Below are 24,001 nucleotides of genomic sequence, written 5' to 3' on the forward strand. Positions count from 1 at the left end.
TGGATGCTTCTCATCAGCCCCCTTTCCTAATTTTGCAAAAAAAAAAAAAAAAAAAAAGGGACCCTCAGCTTGGGGCTTTGAAAGCTCCTCTTTTCATGGGGGTGGAGGGGCTCTTTCTCCAACTTTATCACCGACATTTTGCCACTAACACCGACTTTCTCTCTCTCACCTTTGTTTATTGCTGGAATCCAGTCTCATGCATGAGGTTGTTGTACATAATTGTCTTGTGATTTTAAAACCCAGGGAGAGAACCAAGAAAAAGAATGAAGATAACATAGTTGGGGCAAGAAAAGTTAAGCACCAAAGCACTTGTATGCTACAAGTGATGCTTTGGAATGACAGTGCTAGCTGGTCCTCTCCATGCTCAATTGAAATGTCACACACCGGTTGACAGATTAAAGTGGTAGTGTCTTGGTTACAAGAACCATGAGGTCAGTGAAATGACCGGAAGATGTCTTAGTAAATACATGGTACATACAAACACATTAGACAGTGGACAATCCTAATGGAAGCTCTGATCAAAAGGTCCATTCACTGAAAGCTGCTTAGAAAGTAATTGGTACAAGCAGTTATTCATTTATTGCTGCAGCTAAGGGCTTTTAGAATTCTCACCCAGGAGAGCAAAATGTAGAACTCACAATTCTGAACCCAGTAACATAAGCAAAAAACAATGCATTCTTTCCCCAAACTAAAATATAACTATACCATCAACCTACAGCCCGCATGTATAGAGTTGAACCAGTCTATCTACGCTCCTTCAAATGCTGGTTCTATTCCAGATGGCTGCCTAAAGCATGCCTCTTTCCTGTTAAGTCTGTAAGAATTAGAAACCTGTTTATCCATCTAGGCTTCTGTTTGCTTCAGGGCCTGAGGTTGCCTTGAAACTTCGAGCTGCAGAAGAAGCTGGCAGAACCTCAGCAATGCACACACAACAACCGAGAGCATAGTGTGTTGGAGAGATCCTTGCTAATCAGTTACCAAATTACTCAAGCAAGACCTGGAGCAAATTCTTATCAGGCATCTTAAATCTACATTTCAGTTAAGGTAGACCTCACAACAATGTATACTTAGTTCCAGGCTATTTTCTTCTCACGATAATTATTTTTAAGAATAAAGATCAGAACCTGTTTACAGGACTCCCGAGAAAAGGCCAGCCAGCCCCTCCTCTTCACCCAGGGTTTTCAGAGAGAGCCACAAAATAGCACTTTGCAGTAACACCCACAAAACAACCACACGCACACAAAACAACCACGCGCACACAGATCCACCTCAACTTCCTTGGCATATTGCAGATTCTTTTTCTCTAAACAGGAAGCTGTTGACAGTTCCCCTCTTGTTTACAGAGTTAAAAGCCCCCTTTTACAATAATAACCACAACTTTAAAAGTCTAGAGGCTTTTCTCACGGTTCCCATTGTTGCTAAGTATACACGCTGCAAATGAGGTAGAGACCAAATTCCAGACTGCTGTGAGCTGACACAGAATCAGCAGCAGCAACGAGGAAAAGTTAGCTGCTCCCCGAAAGGCAGTGCTGGAGTTACCAGACCCCAAACAACACTGAAGGATTCCTAGAACTTGAGGGAGCAAATTTGGCTCACACTGCAAAAGGAGAATTCTAAACAATGTATATTAGCAAGCATTGCACAAGAAAGATTACATTTTAACCCACTTCATGGAACATTAATCCAAATTTAACCAAGTTCCAGAGACTGCCTGAAATTCGTGACTGGAAGCTGCTTTGCATTCTTTGGCTCGGTTTCGTCAGTAACTGCTCTTGAATTCAGGCAAAGTTGTAGGAGGTAAAGAGGGGAGGGGAAACCATCAGGGGCTGCGAAACCACGTAACTCCTGTGTATAAAGCAAACCGATTACCTCACGCTGAAGAAGTGTGGGGTTTAGAAGTCCATGCTCCTGCAGCCCCTGGGAAGCAACAGCCACAGCAGTAGCGACAGCAACAGCGGCGGTGGCGGTGGCAACAGCAGCAGCAGCAGCAAGGTCCAGCATCCACCAGATTCTCACAAGCCTTTGACTGTGCGGACTCAGCCACAGACTCTGCCTCTGGCTGACGTCAAAGTCCCTGTCACATGGCCAGATAAAAGCCAAGAGAGCATTGGTTGTCGTAGCAACCACAGACTGGCTCTGAAATTATTTCAATAGGTCATCTGTCACTGATGTGTGTGCTCGTGTGTGTGTGTGTGTGTGTGTGTGTGTGTGTGTGTGCATCTCTCTCTGTGTGTATGTGTTTATACACATGGAGTGCAAAACCATTGTGAACAGTGCCTGGCAGACAATCTCAACCCTTAAAGTTGTGACTCACGAGTGCTTGCAACTTTCATCATTAAAGCCTGCCTGTCTCTGGTTGCCAGCAAATGCATGCTGTGACCCCTGGTCTTACTATCACAGCACAAAGCCCCTCCCCTTCTAGTCAAGGACAGAAACTACAAACATTCATGAGGTAGTTTTCTTAGTGAATTAAATTCCCCTCTTAATAAACTGAGGGAAAACAACTTTCAAGGGGTTGTTGATAGAAAAACAGCATATTCTTGAAACTGAATCCTCATCGGTGTACCGAGAGCATGTTGGTGAAAGATGGGGCAGCTGAAGGCTCCTGAGAGGGAGCATGATGCAGAGAACAGGGAGATAAATCCAATGCTCATACCACCTAAAATTCTTTGCAAAAATGATGGCCAGAACGCTTCCACAAGGGCAAATTTTAAAAGGACCTAGAGATTATGAGAAAAGGGGCCAGACCCATCGCAGGTCCCACAGTTCTCTGGTCCATAATGGACTGAGGGAGGTTCGTGTTGAGTGAATGGTTCGGCATCCCGCAGACACAGAGTTCAGAGGAATCTGCTCACCACGGAGGAGTAAACGGTGCAGCCCACCTGTTCCCAAATTACAGCTTCATCTCCTTCAGGGCCACTTTAGCTGATCTTTAGCTCTGTGTGAGTGCTTATGACCCAGTTCATTCTCATTCTTAATTAACAGGAAGCCAATTAAGCAAAATTAAAGGAAACCCATGGGAAGGTATTATAGAAAAGCCATTTAAAAACTGTGGACTCATTCAAAAAACAAGGGAGCTAAAAGGTGGGGAGAAGAGAGGTTGTTCTAAAAGGATCTTTATGTGCCTGGGTCATCAGGACTACACACACACACACACACACACACACACATGAACATGCATAGGTACACACACACACATGCACATGCACAGGTGTGCACACACACATAAATGCACACATGTTCACACTCATACACACATGTGTGACAGACACACACACACAGGCACAGGCACACGCATACACACATAAATGCACACATGTACACACTCGTACACACATGTGCATCACACACATACACACACACACACACACACACACACACACACACACACACACACACTATGAGATATGAGTAGCTCTGAGGCCAACTGATAAAATTACACTTGTGTCACAGAACAAAACCTCTTCAGCAGAGTACAAACTGATCTTTCACAGGACTAAAGACCAATCTGCTTGGCCACAGAAACATCCACTTCCTCCATACTGTCTTTTTCTTCATGGTACTTGACTTCCATAGTGGCCCCAGCGAGGCAAGAAGATGGGTTTTTATCAGAAGTTATTTTTCTGATGCTATGGGCTGCACCCTGGAAGATGTAAAGGCAAAGTATAAAGTCAGGTACTTTCATTTCAGACTAATGACAGTTGGGAATGTGCCTACTTGTTATAACAACAGCAGGTTAACACAGTGTCTATGCAAATTGGTTTGAATGCTTTCTACGGGGTAGGCTTAAGCAGCAGTTCTATTTTCCAGATTCATATTCTATATAGAGTTCTGGTTTTCTGTTTAAAGTGTTTCCTAGCTATGGGTTGGGAGAGAAGAAGGCAGAGAAAGTGTAGGTGTCCAGGGATCAAGTTCTTCTTACTGGCTGCTCGACTTGTCTTAGCCTAGGCTCTGAAGCTATGCTAGTTAGTCAATTGTTTCTCTTTTTTAAATACAGTTTAACATCCAGAAAATAAAACTGCAATGTCACCCTCTACCAGTAGGTGATGTCCTCTGAAGCAAGAAATTCTCAGAAACCTCTACATTTCAATACTTTAAACAGATTCATTTAAAAACTGGCAAAACTTCGTACTTGTTCATTTTGAGTCTCCTATCACTTTTATATGTATGCTTCACCATATACAGACTTAGGTTTAAATTGTTGGTAGGTTAAGCTAACCAGTGGACCATTATTCACCACTAGAAGATGGTTGTATGAAAACCTGTTTCCTGCAGCATGCACCCAACCCTTGGCCACTCATTCTCCTCTGTAAACCATATTGGATTGAGATGGTTTTTTGCTAATACATGAGGAAGGAAGCAGTCTTTTGCAGGGTTAAAACCGTAGCGTGATCTCCTTGGAGCTCAGACTAATTAGTTTAAAGTAACAGGCAGCATACAAGTGCCTGCATTACACTGAATATGTGTCATCTTTTTTCTGAATGCCAGGTCATTTTTTTTGAGGTGAAAATGATTCACCTGGTTTTAAAATATACACTCAAACACAGGTTTCCCTGGTAATTTTACTTGGCAAAAACTAAGGCAGGCCCATCTATTATTAGTCTGATTGTTTTGCCAGGAATAGACAGTAAATGCCACGGAATGAGCTTTGTATGCTTCAACTAGCACGTGCTTTGAGCTGTGAGCAGATAATTCTAATCAGCCCCCCCCCCCCCCACTGCTAGGCAGTGATGTCAGGGTCTCTACTGTCTCAACATCAGTGGGAGGCTCTGTATCTATTCCTGGAGCTCTCTGCCTCAAATCTTATCTCTTATGATTGGACCTTGGGCAAGTCACAAAAGTGCCCTAAGCCACAGTGCCCACATGATAAGGTTGTTGTATCACAAAGGAAGCAGATGCTACAATGTGGACACCTGCCACAGGGCAGCGGCTCAGTGTGTGCCCACCAGCTCTTGGTTATCTTCCGTGTCTGAAGACCTTCAGGGCAGGAATTTTGTTTTCATGATGCCAGTGGTTAGGACAGAGCCCAGACTCAGCAGGGGCTCAGGGATGACTCATGGATTAGGGAAAGACTGTGGAACAATAGAAAGACAGGATGCTTTTCACTTTCTACTAACACAAGGAAGAGAGAGGCTTTCCTCCAGCCCTCTACAACCCACAAGGAGGCAGAAGGGGAAAAAATGGAAGACAGAAGTGGTGAGTTCTCACAAAATTTTGTAACAATGGATGGTTCCAAGTAAATCAATCTTACCCTAGCTAAGTCGTGAGTAAGTTATATGCTGACATCCTTTACCAGGCCAGCTGTTGGTGTCAGAGAGTAATTGACTTTTTAACTGGCATTGGGTGCTCACTATGTGTGGAATATTGCTGTAGATTCTGCATATATAATAAATCACTTCCTCTGTACCCCTATGAGGCAAATGGGGTTCCTTCCATCTTTTACAACTAAGGAAGTAGAGCATAGAGCGAGTCACATGCCTGCCCAGTGCACGGGAGGACCAAGATTGACAGAGTTCATACATTTTAAAAAATCTATTTGGTAAATACTTTCTAAGAACAATTAAATCATTTCATTTTGTTTTATACATTAGGGTTGTTTTATTTTTAAAATTATGTGTATGTTGTGTGTCTTTGTGTGAGTGTGCGAATGTGAGTGCAGGTGCCTGCAGAGGCCAGAGGCATTGTGTTTGAATTCTCCTGGATCTGGAGTTACAGGCAATTGTACAACACAGGTGCTTGGAACTGAACTCAGGTCCTCTGCAAGAGCAGGAAGTGCTCTCAGCCACTGAACCATTTCTCCAGGCCTCAGCTTTTATTATTTATTTATTTTTATTGATCAATTGGTTGGTGGTGCTGGGATCGAACCCAGGTCCTTGTGCTTACTGCAGATCACTCTATCAAATGAACTACAACCCAGGCTCCTGGCTTTAAATTTTTTTACGAGGGGGAAAGACAGATTTTCAGCATCTGGGAACTGTAGAGTCTTTAATCTAGCCTAGGAGTAATAGGACATGGGGAAAACGAAATGAGAAAGATTTGGAAGAAGGAAGGTGGTGAGGTGAGACAGTGAAACGATTAACAACCAAATGTTACCCACATCGTGACGACCCCCGTGGTGTCACACACATAGCCACAGGTGCTGCTGGTTTGCTTCCTAGCATGCGAACTAGAACTACCATGTATTTAAGCAATGTTATCACAGAGGTAACAGTAACACCTATAGTTGAAATGTTCTTGAAAATGTTCTTGGAAAGATCTTACAGAGTTGCAAAGCGGACTTTAAGTTCAAGATCGATTATAGAAGAAAAACAGATGTTGTGTGATCAGAACTAAATGCCAACAACCCACTTGCTTACAAATAACAGGCAACTATTGCATAGTTCTAGAGGCCAGAAAGTCTAAAACCAAGATGCTAGCTCATTCACAGGGAACACCCCACAAGGGTTCTGAATTCAGGACTCAGCCAGCTCCTAAAACCCTCACATTATAAGACCTTCACCTTAATGTGAGGAGTTCAACACAGGAACTTTGAGGAGACATAGATACTTAATTTATGACATTGAGGACATCTCAACTTATCTGCTATTTTCTCCTTAAATATTTTAAGTTTGTGTGTGTGTGTGTGTGTGCATGTATATGTGTGTGAACATACATTATGGGTATATGGACATGAGTCTATGCAGGTGCAGGTGTCCGTGTGTGCAAGAAGGCCAGGAGAAGACACAGCAGCTTTTATTGCTTACTGATACTGCTCCCTTGATGCAGGGTCTCATACAGAACCTTGGAGCTTGACTTTCAGTTAGACTGGTAGCCAACAAGCCCCAGGAGACTCCCCTCTTTCCCTGCCTTCTCTCCAAGAGGTGGGTTGCAACATGCAATTCTTTTGGGGCTCTCTCCTCTCCTCTCCTCTCCTCTCCTCTCCTCTCCTCTCCTCTCCTCTCCTCTCCTCTCCTCTCCTCTCCTCTTCTCTCTCTCTCTCTCTCTCTCTCTCTCTCTCTCTCTCTCTCTCTCTCTTCTCTCTCTCTCTCTGTGTGCTATGAGCACACTTACCCACTGAGCTGTCTCCCAACCTCAGGGATTGGACTCCCAAGTGATGTGGAACTTTAAAAAATTCTCAGAAACTAAAGAGACAAACACAGCAAACAGGACCAAAGAGAAGAAATCCCATCATCCAACCTGTCCTTTCCACCAAGCATCTGCTGGTTCCGAGGGGCCTAACACGAAAGCTCAAGAAGGAAGGGTTCCAAGTGCCAAACCAAGGCAGAGACTTGATTTTGATGGGCCCAGGATACAAAGGGAAGGTTAGCTCCCCCAATAGTTGGAACATGATGAATAGCTTAAGTTTTCAGGTCCCATAAATTAAAGATTAAATCCTAAAACTACCAGAAGGCAAATGAGGCCTCACAGGGCCAAGGCCTACCACTAAATCACCATAATACCCAATTTTATTAAAGTAATTTCCCCTATTCTCATTTCCCTCTGGAGCACATAATCCCTGTCTTTATTATAAACCCATCTCTTTATTCAGATAACATCCAGGGTCTCTGAAAATTTTCACACATCATTTCCAAATCAATTTAAGACTCTCCAAGTATCCAAGGATATCTTCTACCAAGCCAAGGTCTATATATAATGGAAATAATGGGAAGTAGAAACAGGCCCACAAGCCCACAAGAGACATGTCTGTAACAGTCAAACAAGGGCCTGAGCACACTTAATGTGTAGAAGGAAAAAAAAAAAAAACACACACACACACAACAACACAGGAGTTCTCCAAATGAAAGTGAGGCAGGGAGCTGCAGAGACAGCTCAGTAGCTGAGGACCCAGGTTCAGTTCCCAGCATCTGTAAGGCGGCCAACACCCACCTGTACTTCCAGCTCAGGCCTCTGTGGGCGGGCACTGCATGTACATGGAGAAATCCACACAAACTGGAATGTAAAGGAAATTCCACATAGACACCATGACCCTGAAGATAAAAAACTAAAGGGAAAAACAAAAAAAAACACTTCATTTTTTCCATCTCATGGCCAAATACTAAACCGAATAAGACAAACAATACATTCAATAAAAAAACAGTGAGGTCTGTTAAACTCTAAAGATAAGCCAGGCATGATGGCACTAGGGAGGCAGAGGCAGGTAGACCTTTCTGTAGAAGGCCAGCCTTGTCTACATAGTGAGCTCTAGGCCAGCCAGGGCTATGTAGTAAAAACTTGTCTCAAGTTTTTCTCCCAAAGATAATTGAACAATAAACTTTGAAATTACTCATGTAAGAAAATAAGTGCTAACTGAACCATACGGTTATGTTCGTGTGTGCGTGCGTGCATGCGTGTGCGTGTGTTTGTGTGTGTGTGTGTGTGTAGAAAATGTCCTTTAAAAGAGGAACATGGAAGGGCTTCTGTTCCCAAGGTAAGTGCAGATTAGGAAGAAGAGCATTGCTCCAGACCTGTGAGATTACACACATAGATCTAATGGCTACAACCTTAGAGTCGTCCTCTATAGAGAAGGAAGGGGGTGTGGCTAACTAAACACATGATGATTAAACATGTCTTAAATTTTGCCCGAATGAAAACTTTAAAAATTCAAGAAGACAAAACCAAAACCTCCAAATAGGACCACCCATACCTACTAGGACCGTAATTAAGATTCTGAAAACTAAAGCCAAATTAAAAAAAAAATATTAAAATTAGCTAGAGAGCTCAGCACTCATCTATAAGGAGACACAATTAAAATGACAGCCAACTTCTCCTGAGAACCACAGAAGTGGTAAGGATGTGGTACATTTTCAGTTGCTGGAAGAAAATGACTCAGATCAGAATCTTATATTCAGAAAAAAAGATATTTTTTTTTAGTAATAAAAATCAAATTAAGACATTCTCAAATGATTAAGAAACTGAAATAACTTGTCACCCCATGGGCTTATCACAGAAGAATGACCACAAGAGACTCGTTAATCAGAAGAGAGCATCACAAGGAATCCTGGCATGTATAAAGGAAGAAAGAACATAGAAATCAAATACAGCTAAATGTAATAGACTTTTCTCTACTTGTTTTGTAAATTGTCTGGCATTGGAAACAATCAAAACAATGTCTGCTGTTATTCTAAATATATATACAGGGAATATTTACGCTAATAAGAAAACGTAAGGACATGAGGTTTCTGCATGCCAGTCAGATTGGTAAGAGGAGAACACAGCACTGTGTGCCGAGTCATGCTGTATACTGTATGGAGCAGTCAACAGAAGGCTGCAGTCAGAGATGTGCTTAGAGCAGTCAGTGAATCACAGTGAATTTCGGAGCAGCATTTAGCAAGTCACAGAAGGTTCAGTAAACAACAAACTAGGACCATAAAAAAACAAAACAAAAAGTAAAATGAGAACTTAATCTTTACATCAATAATCACATTAAATATAAACGGTGCGACTATATCGTATAAAAGAAATTACCTGATTACACTTTTCAAAAAGAAGCCAGAAATATGCTGTCTACAAGAAACTTGCTTCAAATACAGTTGTTGGCTCCTGATTAAGTTTTAATTACAAAAGACAGAAAAAGATACATTTTGCAACCACCAATTGAGAAAGCAAGAGTGGGTGTATAAGTGTTAATGAAGACACATTTAAATCTATTTTAAATTCTTAGAGACAAAGATGGCCATGACATAACCATAAAACTCTCAATCACCTAAGAAGGCATATCATTCTAAATGCACTGCACCGGGCAACAGCCGTGCAAAATATTTTTCACCACAAAGTTAATATAAACAAATCAAAATTATAAAGAGGCTTCTCTGACCACAGTGGACTCACAGTGGAAATCAAGAACAAAAATAACAGGGGAAACCTCCAAATATGTGGAAACCAGGAAAACATGCTTTGAAAATGATCCATGAGTTAAATAGAAAGTCGATTTTTAAAACAAAATTTTAAAACTTAACTGAAAATAAAATCACAACATTCTCTCTCTCTCTCTCTCTCTCTCTCTCTCTCTCTCTCTCTCTCTGTGTGTGTGTGTGTGTGTGTGTGTGTGTGTGTGTGTGTGTGTGTGTGCTGGAAGAAAAGCACAACACTAAAAGGAAAGATTAGAGAAGAACATTCTCCCACAGTAGTCTATTTTCAGTATCAACATGAGAAAGATAGCTGGGCAAAATGGCTCATGTCTTTAATTCCACCACTCGGGAGGCAGAGGCAGGTGAATCTCTGAGTTGGAGACCAGCCTGGTCTACAGAAGCAGCCAAGGCTACACAGAGAAACCCCGTCCCCAAAACCAAATTTAAAAACCAAAATAAAAAGAAAGAAAAGAAGACATATTAGACATAGGCAGACGGATGGTAATAAAAGAACAGAAATAAAAATAATTGAAAGCAGAAAAAGAAACAAAACTAAGAACAAGCTATCTATTTAAAACAGGCTTTATCAAGACCGAAGGGGAAAAATTAGGTTGACAGACATGTTATCATCATGAAAAGTGTCACTACAGAGTCATTATGTAGATGTGGCCAACGTTACATCTATAAAATTGATAATTTAGGAAAAATGACTCATTTATTGAAAAATGAAAAAACATCAAAACTTATCCAACATAAAATACATGGTTTGAACTATAAAATTGAAATAATAGTTTTATACTTCCTCTAGAAAAAAATTCTAGAATTACAGACGTCTCAAAAAAACAGAGAAAAAATTGACACTAATTGTATACAATCTCCTAAAAAAAAAAAATCCAAATAAACAAACACAAAAATACTTCAGCTTGTTTTAGGAAAATGGCAGTATTCTGATGCCAGAGTCAAAGACAACATAAAGAAATCTGTAACGGAGTGTTGGGAAATGTAATCCTTAAGTATACGCATAAAGGATTACGCACTGTAATCATTCAAGTTTGTTACCATGGCAAACGTTTACATAAACCCCATACTTCAGAGAGAAGAGTAAACATTTTCTCTTATGTCAGGAATAAGGTGAGGAAAAGCACAGTTATTCAACAATAAGCCAGAAGTTCTAGAAACCCAAGAGAAGTAATGCAGAGAGCTGCTCAGGGTACACCATTGGCATGCACTGAAATGTTAGAATAAAATCGTGCTTTCTGCATACATTAATAAAATCATGCATATATTAATAAAAATAAATTAAAATTGCCCATATACCCCTCAAAGAAATTCAATTTTTCAGACTGAAAAGGAAGTAATAATGTTCTCTATTAACTCTGAATGAAATAATTATCTGTTCAGAAAATACTAGAGAATTCATAGCACAAACAGAAGTAGAAACCCCTCTACAGTTAATGGGTGAATTCAAGAAGGCTGCAGGATGAAAAATAAGCATAAAAATAAAATGTTTTCCTACACATTAGTAAGGGACCCGCAGAAATTGCGTCTTAAAAATATAATGCCATTTACGACGTCTCAGAATGAACACATTTGTAAACCTAACAAAACATGTGCAAGGGTCACACCTGGAAGGAACAGTGAGAGGAGTTAACGAAGGCTCTGGTAACAGAGAGGGTCTGTGTGCACAGTCTGGAAGATTCAACCTAGTGAAGATTACAGTTTTCCTTTCACTGATATGCAGTCGACTCACTTCTATTAAAAGCTGGGGCAAGATTTCTTTTGTAGATATACCTGAATTTGTTATAAAGCTGATGTGGGAAAAGAATGGAATTATAATAGCTAAGATCATTTTGAATAAAACAAAGTGGAAGAGACCATGCTACCTGATTTTGAAACGGATCATGTGAGTATGATTACCGAGAGTGTGTGGCATTGGCATAAGGAGAGCAACAGATCAGTGCTCCAGGAGGAGAAAACTAGAACCCTCATAAGTAGCCTCCGTGTAAGTATTAAAGCATGGCCAAACAGTGGCGGGGTGGGGGTGTTCTTTGTCTTGTTTTGTTTCAGACAGGGCTTTACAGTACATTTCAGGCTGGCCTCGGTCTTAGGATCCTTCTGCCTCCACTTCCTTGCCTCTGCTCCTCTTGCTCTTGCCCTTGACCCACCTTTAGCTCTGGGTGGTCTAGAATATGCTCTGTAGCCTGGGCTGGCCTCCTTCCCACAATCCTCCCGTCTTAGCCTAAGAAAAGTTAATCCTGGGAGTGCAGGCATGTGCCACCATTCCTGGCTCAGGCCAACTGATTTCCCTGAACCCCTCATCTTACACACAAATTCATCAGGTCGGCATATAAAGGTAGACAGCTTGGGAAACAAACATTAAGGACAATTTGGGGGTGGGGGGGCTACATGTAAGTGACACAAAACTAAAGGCCCAACACTAAAGCACAGCCTACAAAGGAAGAGAGCACCACATTGCACAAGGACCCGCTAAGACGATAAAATGTCCTGGTGCAGACTGGAAGGACACATGACTTATAGCGAGGCCACGGGAAGAACCCCTAGATCCAATACTAAACAATTCAGCTAGAAAAGGGGGGAAAGACATGCAAATAAATGTTATCAAAAAATAGACACACAGAAAGACTTTTAATGTCACTAGTTGCAAGAGGTTTTCTTTATTGTTACCTTGACTAGACTTAGAGTCACCTGGGAGACACACTCCCAAGTGTGAGAGCATTTCCTGGGAGGTTTAACTGAGGAAGGGAGACCTGCTTTGTAGGTACGTAGCATCATTTACAGATAGGGGCCTCAGACTGAATAATTATAGACATTCCCCAGACAAACACGTATGTTTGATTTTAAAATCGCCTTTAAAATAATATTACATACACATAAAAATTTAAGGATTTATTGTATCTGCATGTGTGAGAGCTTGTGTGTATACGTATGTGTGCATGTGTGTGCCAGTGCCTATAGAGGACAGAAGGTGTCAGAGGCCCCTGAAGCTGAAGTTACAGGTGACTGGGCCACTATGTTAGTGTTGGGAACTGAATCTGGGTCCTCTGCAGGAAGTGCAAATGTTCTTAAACTGAGCCATCTCTCCAGACCCTACATACATATATATATTATCTATATATGTATACACTCTCATGGAAGCAGATGGGAAGGAAGGAAAAGGGGATGTGGGAGAACAGAGAACAGTGGGAGAGTGGGAGGAGATTAAGAAAGAAGAGACCATAACTATATGTATATGTGGCATATATGAACATATCTCAATAAAACATTTATTTGAACCCTAACAAAAAATAATAGAAGTAAAACAGAGTAGGCAAGACAAATAAATATCACCATCATAAGGGCATACCAACAACGAAGAAATATTTATTCATGAAAATGTAGAATTCTGAAAAAGCACTAGAGTGATCCCTCCCTCTCTTCTGAGTTCTTAGGTCAGTGTGATGGTCACTCCTTTCTGAGAAGGCATAGCATCTTTTTTTCTTCAATTTTAAATCAAGGGACACAGCCTCTTCCAGGGAGAGTCAGACAACCAGTCGTCCCCCAGCTCCAAGGTTCAAGGCCTTGTGCATGTAGTCAAGTGATTAGGGGCTTCTTCCTTCTCTCTTTTTTTAAAAAAGAATTTCTTTAAAACGTATTATTACTATTTGTTATCATCATCAGTATTGTTATATGTGTATGTGTGTGTATGCACACACATAACATGTATTGAAGTCAGAGGACAACTTTCAGCAGTCAGTTCTCTCTCCCATCATGAGTTCTAGGGATCCAGGGATTGAATTCAGATGGTCAAAAGTGGCTATGTCCTTTGAATACAGAGTTCACAGTATGGGAGAGCAGACCTCATTAACAAAACTTAAAAGAGCAAAAACTTAAAAGGCTGAGGCAGGAGGATCATGAGTATGAAGTCAGCCAGAGTTGCCTAGTTGCCACCCTAAGCTGCATAATGAGACCCTGAATCAACAAAGAAAATTAATTAACCAACTGAACAGATTTTAAAAAAGCAATGATAACAGAGGAAACTGAGATCCCAAACCTCCACATTCATATTGCCTTAAAGGGGCAGCTTTTCATAAAATGTTATAAAACAAAGGAACATGTAACAGATAGACAGGCAGACAGATGAGATAGGTAGGTGGGTGGGTAGATAGATAGATAGATAGATAGATAGATAGATTAGATAGATGATAGATTGATAGATAGATAGATGAGGTAGGTAAGTAGGTAGATAGATGATTGATAGATAGATAGATAGATAGATAGATAGATAGATAGATAGATAGATGATGTAGGTAAGCAGGTAGATAGATGATAGATAGATGGATAGATAGGTAGATAGATAAATAGACGAGGTAGGTAAGCAGGTAGATAGATGATAGATGGATAGATAGATAGATAGATAGATAGATAGATGAGGTAGGTAAGCAGGTAGATAGATGATAGATAGATGGATAGATAGGTAGATAGATAAATAGATGAGGTAGGTAAGCAGGTAGATAGATGATGGATGGATAGATAGATAGATAGATAGATAGATAGATGAGGTAGGTAAGCAGGTAGATAGATGATAGATAGATGGATAGATAGGTAGATAGATAAATAGACGAGGTAGGTAAGCAGGTAGATAGATGATAGATGGATGGATAGATAGATAGATAGATAGATAGATAGATAGATAGATAGATGAGGTAGGTAAGCAGGTAGATGATAGATAGATAGATAGATAGATAGATAGAAAGATAGATAGATAGATAGATAGATAGATAGATAGATAGATAGATGAGGTAGGTAAGCAGGTAGATGATAGATAGATAGATAGATAGATAGATAGATAGATAGATAATAGACAGATTAGATAAATGAGGTAGATAGATGATAGATTAGATAGATGATATATTAATAGACAGACAGCTGCTTATGAGAAGAGCCAATGTTGTATTTAACAGACTTCACAGCAGTCATTATAAAGATGCTAAGAGAGCAAAGGGAAGGCGTTGTTTATTAGACACAGTGGCAGTGTCTCATCAAATAGAAAACACCAAAAAGAAGCAGAAGTTATGAGAAAGAGCAAAATGGAAATTCTAGGGAGTTTCCAGAAATGCTGGAGAATAGAAAAAGAGAACCCATGAGGTTGAAGGTGGATTATCAGAGATTATGCAACACACAGAACAATGTGGGGCACCATCATGACACAAGCGCGCGCGCACGCACACACACACACACACACACACACACACACACACACACACACACACGCACTTCTCCAAAAGAAAGAAAAGCCTCCCCTGTGCATCCAATACACTCAGTGAAGTCCAAGTGGGCTAGACACAAACGGTCCTTATCCACCCATATTATAGGGAAAATGCCAAAAAAAAGTGTTCAAAGACAAAAGAGAATATTGGAAGCAGCAGGAGAGGGCTAGGGATAGTTCTGTAGGTAAGCCACCTGCTGGGATCTCTTAGGACTGCAGTTCAGAATCCATAGAAAACCAAGGCAGGCGGTATAGCTCACTATAAGCCCAGCATGTAGGATGCTGAGACAGAGATTCCCAGGGCCAGGTGGACAGCTAGACTAGCAGACTCAATAAGCTCTGGGTTCAAGTGAGGAGAGTGTTTGAAGAAGGCATCCAGTGTAAGCATAAACTAACAAACACATACACACACACACACACAAACACACACACACACATGCACACACGAGGCCATATGCATGAGACATGAGAACATGTAAACATATGTATGCATACTATAGACATTGCACATAAGCCTACATGTACACACATGAGAACATGGAAATACATATGTATGTGCATACACATACACATAATAAAAGAAAACTTCTCATCGCATCCAAGTGAACAAGATTAACAACTGATCTTCCAACAGAAATAATGGAGGACAGAAAGCAGTAGGAAGGCACAGTCATGTGAACGCTGAACCAATGGTACACCTTGCCCCTCATAGTGCCTCATGCTTTGTTGCTTATACTTTTAAAGCCTGCATTTCTACTTTATACACTTGATAACACCTAAAATTGCAGCAGAATGCCATACTTAGATATTAGATGATTGCTTTTTTTTTTTTTTCAAAAGAGAGAAAATAGAATGGAAATAGATTGGCTTGCTAATATTAGCTTTTATCCTAAGGAAGGCATCCATTAAAAAAATAATACCACAGGGAGACAAACAGATGGTTCAGTGGTTTAAAGTACTGGCTGTCCTTCTAGAGGACCCTGATCTAGTTCCTAGTACCCATATGGCAGCTCACAATTGTTCTGGGGTATTCAACATCCTCTCTGACCTCTGTGGGTACCAAGCATGCATGTGGTACCTAGACACACATACTGACAAAATGTTCATACACATAAAAGATCTAAAGAAATAATAATAACAATAAACATCACACACAAAGAACTACTGACACCTAGTTTTTCAAAGATGTTTCTATGTTTACACAGGCATATATAAAACAAGTGTCCTAGCATTGCAACCAATGTGAATCTTACTTCAATAAAATCCAGTGCTTAGAAATCCCAGTATAGCTGCTGCCATGGTGGGCCAATGGTTAAGAACACTGGCTACTCTTCTAGAGGACCTGGGCTTGATTCCTATCACCAACATGGTGTCTAACCACCTGTGACTCCAGTCCCGAGGAATCTGTGGGCATGGTGCTCACTTGGTACACAGACGTACATGCAGCAAAACACTCATACACAAATATAAACAATTTTAAAAATTAAAAAAAAAATGTCTGGATGTAGAAAAAGCCACCAGGACAATCCAAGCCTATATCTTTTGATATCTATAAAAAGTTAATTTCAGAAGAAAAACCTGTTTTATTGTATTTTCTCAGAAAGTCGTCTGTGTAAAGGATGTGTACATTAATATTCTTCAGATCACTCAGCTACTGACTGACGTAAGTTATTCTCTGGGCAATGTGCTGGGTGGATATTCCTCTGCTCCCACCCTTATCTCTGGAATTTATGAAGACATGATTTTTCATAGAAAAGAGGAATTCAGGTCACCAAAAAGCTGACTTTAAAATAGGAATCTCTCAGACCACCTAGTCTTGCCAAATGTTTCCAGCTTTGAAAATGGATGAAGGAAGGGGCCAGGAAGCAAAATGAGGGTGGCCCCTGGAGTCTGGACAGTGACAGGAAATGGATCGTCTGTTAGAGTCTACAGCAAAAAAGCTCAATGTTGAGTTTAGCCCAGTGAGACCTGTTTCAAGACCGCTGATCTGCAGACCTGGAGTATATGAACATTGGTGCTCCCTGAAGCCATGAATTCCCAGTGGTTTGTTACAGCAGCTTTAGGAAAGGAACATGGACACTCATGCTATGGAAATGAGGATGAGTCCTGCCTGAAGGAGCTACTGGGGAGAAGGTCAAAGGGTCATGTCTCAAAGGAAGTCTAAGAAAGTTCAATGGGGTTTCAGGTTTTGGCGGAGGGAGATAGTCCTTCCATCTGGGAGCAAAACCACTCTGAAGGAACTGTTGAGTGACTTTAGGAAGCCTCCTTGGGACAAAGGGCTGCCCAGATGTATAAATGTTTCTTTGTTTCCTCAGATGATGGGACGAAACAAGAGACACTCAAGCTTTATGAATATATGGCTTGGGCTGAGCCCAGAGTGTTTTAAACTCTCTAGGACTAGGCCTGGAAGCTTCTAACCTCTGTATAATCTAGTCTTCTGTAAGCCCGGACCTAGAAGACTTCCAGCTTCCAGCCTCCATCTGCTAACCTAGACCTAGAATGTTTCAACCTCTGAATAAGCTCACCATTTCTAGCTCTTTCTGATCTCTGGCTAGCTGGTTCAGCCCAGCTATTCTGCCTCTATGTTGAGTGATTGAAACTGGCTTCTCAACAAATTGCTCAGCTTGGCTTCAAACTAACTCTGGCAATTTGTTCTAATCTTCTGGCTCCTTCTCGTTGTCTGGCTCATTCTGTCTTCACCTACAACCTGTCTTTGTAAAACTGTCCCAGTAAAAATGCCTCCTCTCCCTCTCTCTCTTGGTGCTGCTCTCTTCAATTGCCTTTCTTTCCTGTCTATTCCTGTGAGAGTTGATCATATTCTATCTCTGACTCATTCTGTCAAATTTTTCTCTGATTTGTCACCTTGTCTGCCTCTTAATCAGACATCATTTTCAAATATGGCTGCTTCCTTCTACAAACAAACTTTACCATCATTGTTTGGGATTAAAGGTCTGTACTAGGAGTGTGCCTGTATTCCAGCCAGAGGGATTAAAGATGTGTAGTTCAGCTAGAGGGATTAAATGTGTCTACTAAGAACATGTCTGTATTCCAGTTGGATCGCACAGACCTAGAATGTCTTTGGATGTGATCTCTTGTCAGAGCAGCTACATTGCTGGATTAAAATTCCTCTACACAGATGCCTTTAGCAGGTTTCTGTATCCCAGGTCAAAGGTTATATTAAAGAGCAAGCAAGAGACAAAACCAAGGTCTATGAGATGTGGGTTTTATTTGTTTGTTTTTTGTCTCATTTAATGCTGTTTGAAGATTTCTTTCTTTCTATTTTATTTGGGTGAATGTGTTTCTACATATATGTCTGTGTATCATATGTGTGTCTGATGCCCGCAGAGGCCAGAAGAGGGAGTCAGATCCTCTGGAACTGGAATTACAGGTAGTTGCATGTTGCAGACCTCTCTGCCCCACGCTTGGGGACCAAAATGTCGGGGACCGCTCTATTAATGTTGGAACCTGCACTGCCAAAAGCCTCGGGGGCTAAGCTGTTAGAACCCGCACTGCCCCAAGGTGCTCTGGTCCATGGGTTGGGGTTCAGCAAGAGAGACAGTGAGGATGAACACGAAGAATGGAGACCAAACAGAGTGTGATTCAATCCCATTTATTCTTAAGTCTCTCTTCTTCTCTCCAAGTCCCTAGTTCCTAGTCCCTAGTTCCTAGCACCAAGTCTCAGGTCCTAATTCTAGTTCTAAGTTGCTAGTCTCTTTCCCAGTTCCAAGTCTCTTTCCAAGTTCCTTTTCCAAGTCTCAAGTCTCAAATACCTCTTCCAAGTTCTCTGTCTCGAGTCTCAAGTGTCTAATAATAATTTCTTCTGTTTGCCTCTCGCCTTTTATATGTCTCACTTCTAAGCCATGCCTTTAAGTCACGCCTTTAAGTCTTACACACCTAAGGGAAGATCCTGGGTATCTAAAACAAGATGTTATCAGAGTGTGCTCAGCTGTTGTAGGCTATTGTAAACAAGTCTCTTGTCAGGGTATATGGCTCAAGATAACTGCAAGGATGACAGCCGCCTTCTGTCAGCTCCCCACAGTTGCAAGCCTCCACATAGCTGTAAGGAACTGAATCCAGGAACAGCAAGTGCTCGTGACTATTGAGCTACCTCTCCAGGCTCAAGGCTGTGTCTATATCATCTCCACAGAAGGTATGACCAGCACTTCAGGACAGGTTTGTCCCTAGAAAGTTAGGATGGTAAATTTGTGAACTGTCCCAAGGAATCCTCTTGTCAAACCTGCCTGGAGGCCATGTCATTTTTCTGCATTTGGGGTGTGTGTGTGTGTGTGTGTGTGTGTGTGTGTGTGTGTGTGATGTTTAAAACATAAATACCAACAAACAAATAACTAAGATTCAAGTTCTCTCCAAAGAGGCCGTGTGATCATTCCAGGGTCACCAGTGTCTCATTCCAGCCTGTTCCCAACCACCGTCAAAACTTCTGCAACTTAATTTCCTCCATGAAAGTGAGATGTTCATTATCAAGTTTCTGGTGACACTAAGTTGTCCATATCTTTTTTTGAGACCTGCTATGATATTAGCAGTTTCAACAAGAAAAGCCCAGAGTCACTGTACACATATGTGGCAGAGATAGGTGACTAAGACAACAAGACTTGGTACAGGCCTTTTCTCTAAGCAGGTGTTCGCTCTCTCTCTCTCTCTCTCTCTCTCTCTCTCTCTCTCTCTCTCTCTCTCTTTCTCTCTCTCTCTCCTTTCTTTCTTGCTTTCTTGCCTTCTTGCTTTTTTCCAAGACATTTCTCTATCTTGCTGTCTTGGAACTCACTCTGTAGACCAGGTTGACTCTGAACTCAGAGATTCCCCTGCCTCTGCCTCTCAGGTGCTGGGATTAAAGATGTATGCCACAACCACTTGGCATAACATTTTTTTAGCTGGAAATTGAACTGGGTCAACTGCTTGGAAACTTGCTATGCTAATCACTACACCACCAATACCTGCCTATTTTCTAAGCACTTTTTAAAAGGAATTTTCTTATAAAATTCTACTTCAAGATAGGAATGATGGGAGTGGAAAGACAGTTCAAAGGGTCCTTTACCAAACAAAGGGAAGTCTAAAGTGAAGATGAATGGAAGAATTTGTATTTAAAACCTATTTATTTTTATATATCACTACTAGTAGTGTTAGTCTTATGTGCACATGTGAAAGGGTTACATGGGGTCCAGGGTCCTTAGTGCATTTGTGGAGGGCACATAGAGTCCATAGAGCATGTGTGGGGAGTACATGGGGTCTGTAGAGCATGTTTGGAAGTGCCAGGACAACTTAGGAGTGGGTTCTTTCCTTTCACCTCATTGAACCAAGGTCTCTCTTGTTTCTTCCAGGCTGTGCATTTCTGGCTAACTGGCTCATGAGCTTTCTAGCAAGTCTCCTGTCTCCACTTTCCACCTCACCATAGGAGTTCTAGGACTGCATATGTATGTGACCATATAAAAGCTGGTTAGCTTTTTATATGGATTCCAGGGATTGAAATCAGGTCGTGAGTTTATGGGGTAAACACTTTTCCTTACTGAGCCATTGAGCTGGCCCTAAGTAGGTTTCTGACCTATTAATGCTGTCCACTTGGGAGTGAGGAACAACGGAACCTTCTGTAAGAATAACTAAATATGTACAAGACACTAGGAGAATGGTGAAACCCTGAAGACTGAGGTGACATTCTGTCAGAGATGAGGCGGTGCTGTTAATGTCGCCGCTACCCAGCTTCATCTGTAGCACATACAGCGCCACGGCAGCCTTGGTTCTGAACACACAGCATGTGCATTCTACACCATGCATGTCACTCCAGAGAACACCAACACTGCCTGAGACAGTTCAGCCAGCTGCCACAGTTTATAAACTGTAGTGATTTTAATGTACATACAAAGTTTTTGTTCATACCAAGTCTTTTTTTTGTTGTTGTTCTTAAAGAAAAATGATGATTTAATGACAGAAAACAAAGGCTGAGTATGTTCTTGCCATTATTCCCCAGCACGCATGAAATCAGCGTGTCTTCAGATTGGATTTTGTTATGAGGTCCAATTTTTTTGTGGACTTGAGTTTCATTAAAATCATTAAGTGGATTTTTGGCTTAAGACCGAATTCCCAACAATTTCTGAAATGGCCTTAAACATCTGTCATTTTGTACTATATATTTATGCAAAGCAGTGTTTTCAGCATTGATGATTATAAAATCAAAATATTAATTAGCTGAAAAATATTGAAGATACTATACCCCCCACAGTATCAAATATTCATCCAAGACCTAATTTTTATGTAAAAATAAACAAGAACATCAATTTCATTAATAATAAGTTTGCTTTCACAGTTCATGAATTACGGTATAATTATGTGTGTACCAAGGAATAACTTCTAAAATAAAATTTTTGCTTTCTCTTCCGGTCCCAGGTGCTGGAACCACAGGTTACTGTGCAGACGCGGCCATATCCAAGAACCATACCACACAAATAGTCTCGCAAATGGCACAGAAATGGCATCGAGGAATCCTGCTCACACGGATCTCTTAAGAAAGTTGAGAATGTGCTTTGCCTAGAAGCACAAGGAAGGCTTGAAGAAGTTGTAGGCCAACAACGCTGAGACAATGAGCGCATGCGCATAGGCCCTTGTGAGGTCTAAGTCATGTAAACCAAGATGCCAAAGGGCCCCAGCTGCAAACTCAGCCATTTTGCTTTCATTGCTCACCGCACGCTTGGGAAGCAGATTCAAAGCTACGTGGCCAAGGATCATAGACTCTGCCAACCAAAGCCCAAGGCTCAAACCAAGGCAGAGGCTTCAGCTCCACTAAAGCCCAGGCTTCAGCTCCAGCTAAGGCTCCCAAAGGTGCCCAGCCCCCGTGAAGGCCCCACAGAAGCAGCTCCTGCCAATGGGAAGCTGGATGGATCGCTGTGACACACCTACCTACATCTATTTGTAGATGACCAGTGTCCTATATGCTGTTTTTACAAATAAACTTGAGGCAAGATCTAAAAAATAAAATATAATAAACTTATTAGCAATTTTTAAATCTTTAAATGTTTGGTTTGTATACCTATTTTATATACCTGTGGACTTGGGTCACATTAAGATTCCATTGGTGAGAAGAGTTGCAAATAGAAAAAGTTAAAACAAAAAAAAACCCCAAAACCTCCTATCTATAGATGCAATAGAGTCCAATCAAATTCCCAGAGATTGATTCATGGAATGCCAATAAAGTGATCACAAACACCATCCAAAGAGGCCAAAGAGGCTAGATCTAGAGCAGCCCGTGCGAAACTGAAGGAAAAGGACAAAGGCTGAGACTGCAGGTGAGTGGGGTCGAGGTGTAAAGCTACACTGAGTGTGCTGTTGGCGGGAGCCCGGGCTCACAGACAGACTAACCTATAGTCATTTAATCAATGGCAGTAAGATGGAGCGATGACAGTCTTTGCAGACAAGCCTCTTAGGTGCTGGCGATATGGTCGTGGCGATATGGTCATGGCAGAGTACTTGCCTGATACAAACGAGGCTCTGGGTTCTGGAACAATTGTGCATCCAGATGCAAAAGAACCTAGCACTAATTTTATCATGACCTGCACAAAAACTAGCTCAAAGCTTACCGTCGTGGTGGGGAAGGGCATTCTGAGGAGGGGGGGAAGCTTACCGTCGTGGTGGGGAAGGGCATTCTGGAGCGGCAGAGGAGGGGGGAGTCGGGAATAGAGATGATCAAGATGCATTGGATACTTGCATGAAATTGTTAAAGAACTAATCAAAAATACATTTTTAAAAGGATCACCAGTCTTAAGTAAAATGGAAACACTCACCACCCTCGAGCAGTGTTCTCAACCTTCCTCATGCTCAGACCCCTAAACACAGTTCCTCATGCTGTGGTGACCCCCAATCATAAACTTACTGCCATGGCTACTTGATAACTGTAATGTAACATTACGTTACATTTTACCACCGTTATGAATTGTAATGTAAGTATCTGTCGTTTTCAATGATCTTAGGTGACCTCTGGGAAAGGGTCATTCAGCCCTGAAGGGGTCACACCCCACAGGTTGAGAACCACTGCCCTAGAAGCTAATCAAGAAGAAGGCCTACGTGGCTGCTGCTGAATTGGGCTTTTGGTCTAAATCCACAAGCATGAGTCATGAGAGAGGTACTTGATTAAAAAGTACCATTAAAATTTTATTAAAATTTTCATTAAAAATATCAGTTTTATTACTTTTTTTTAACTGGTCATTTTATTTATTTACATTTCAAATGTTATTCCCTTTCTCTGTTTCCCCTCTGCAAAGCCCCATCCTATCCCCATCTCCCCCACTTCTATGAGGGTGCTCCCCCACCCACCTACCCACTCCCACCTTACTGCCCTAACATTCCCCTATGCTGGGGCATTGAGCCTTCACAGGACCAATGGCTTCCCCTCTCACTGATGCCAGATAAGGCCATCCTCTGTTACATATGCAGCTGTAGCCATGGGTCCCTCCATGTGTATTCTTTGGTTGGTGGTCTAGTCCTTGGGAGCTCTGAGGGGTCTGGTTGGTTGATATTGTTATTCTTCCTATGGGGTTGCAAACCTCTTCAGATCCTTTAGTCTGCCCCCCAACTTCTCCATTAGGGTGCCTGTGCTCAGTCCAATGGTTGGCTGCAAGCATCTGCATCTGTATTGGTCAGGCTCTGGCAGATCCTCTCAGGAGATGGCTATATCAGACTCCTATCAGCAAGTGATTCTTGGCGTTAGCAATAGTGTCGGGGTGTGGTGTCTGCAGATGAAATGAATCCCTAGGTGGGGAGGTCTCTGGATGACCTTTTCTTCAGTCTCTGCTCCATTTTTTTTTTCCAGAGCTGAGGACTGAACCCAGGGCCTTGCGCTTGCTAGGCAAGCACTCTACCACTGAGCTAAATCCCCAACCCCACTGCTCCATTTTTTTTTTTTTGTCCC

General features: G+C 41.5%; 1 protein-coding gene across 4 annotated transcripts in view; it reads right to left on the bottom strand.

The window, feature by feature from the left end:
- Ncald (neurocalcin delta) overlaps positions 1–24,001 on the bottom strand; it is a 408,926-nt gene that overhangs the window by 87,834 nt on the left and 297,091 nt on the right. Inside the window, exon 1 of one of the 4 annotated variants that reach the window (XM_034516560.2) lies at positions 1,870–2,078. The exons of the other annotated variants lie outside the window; for them this stretch is intronic. The gene's annotated coding sequence lies outside the window, so the exon portion shown is untranslated. Of the gene's footprint in view, positions 1–1,869; positions 2,079–24,001 lie in introns of those variants that run through there. 4 annotated transcript variants of the gene reach the window in all.

The sequence above is a fragment of the Arvicanthis niloticus genome, chromosome 13, assembly GCF_011762505.2.
Source record: "Arvicanthis niloticus isolate mArvNil1 chromosome 13, mArvNil1.pat.X, whole genome shotgun sequence".
Lineage (NCBI taxonomy): Eukaryota > Metazoa > Chordata > Mammalia > Rodentia > Muridae > Arvicanthis > Arvicanthis niloticus.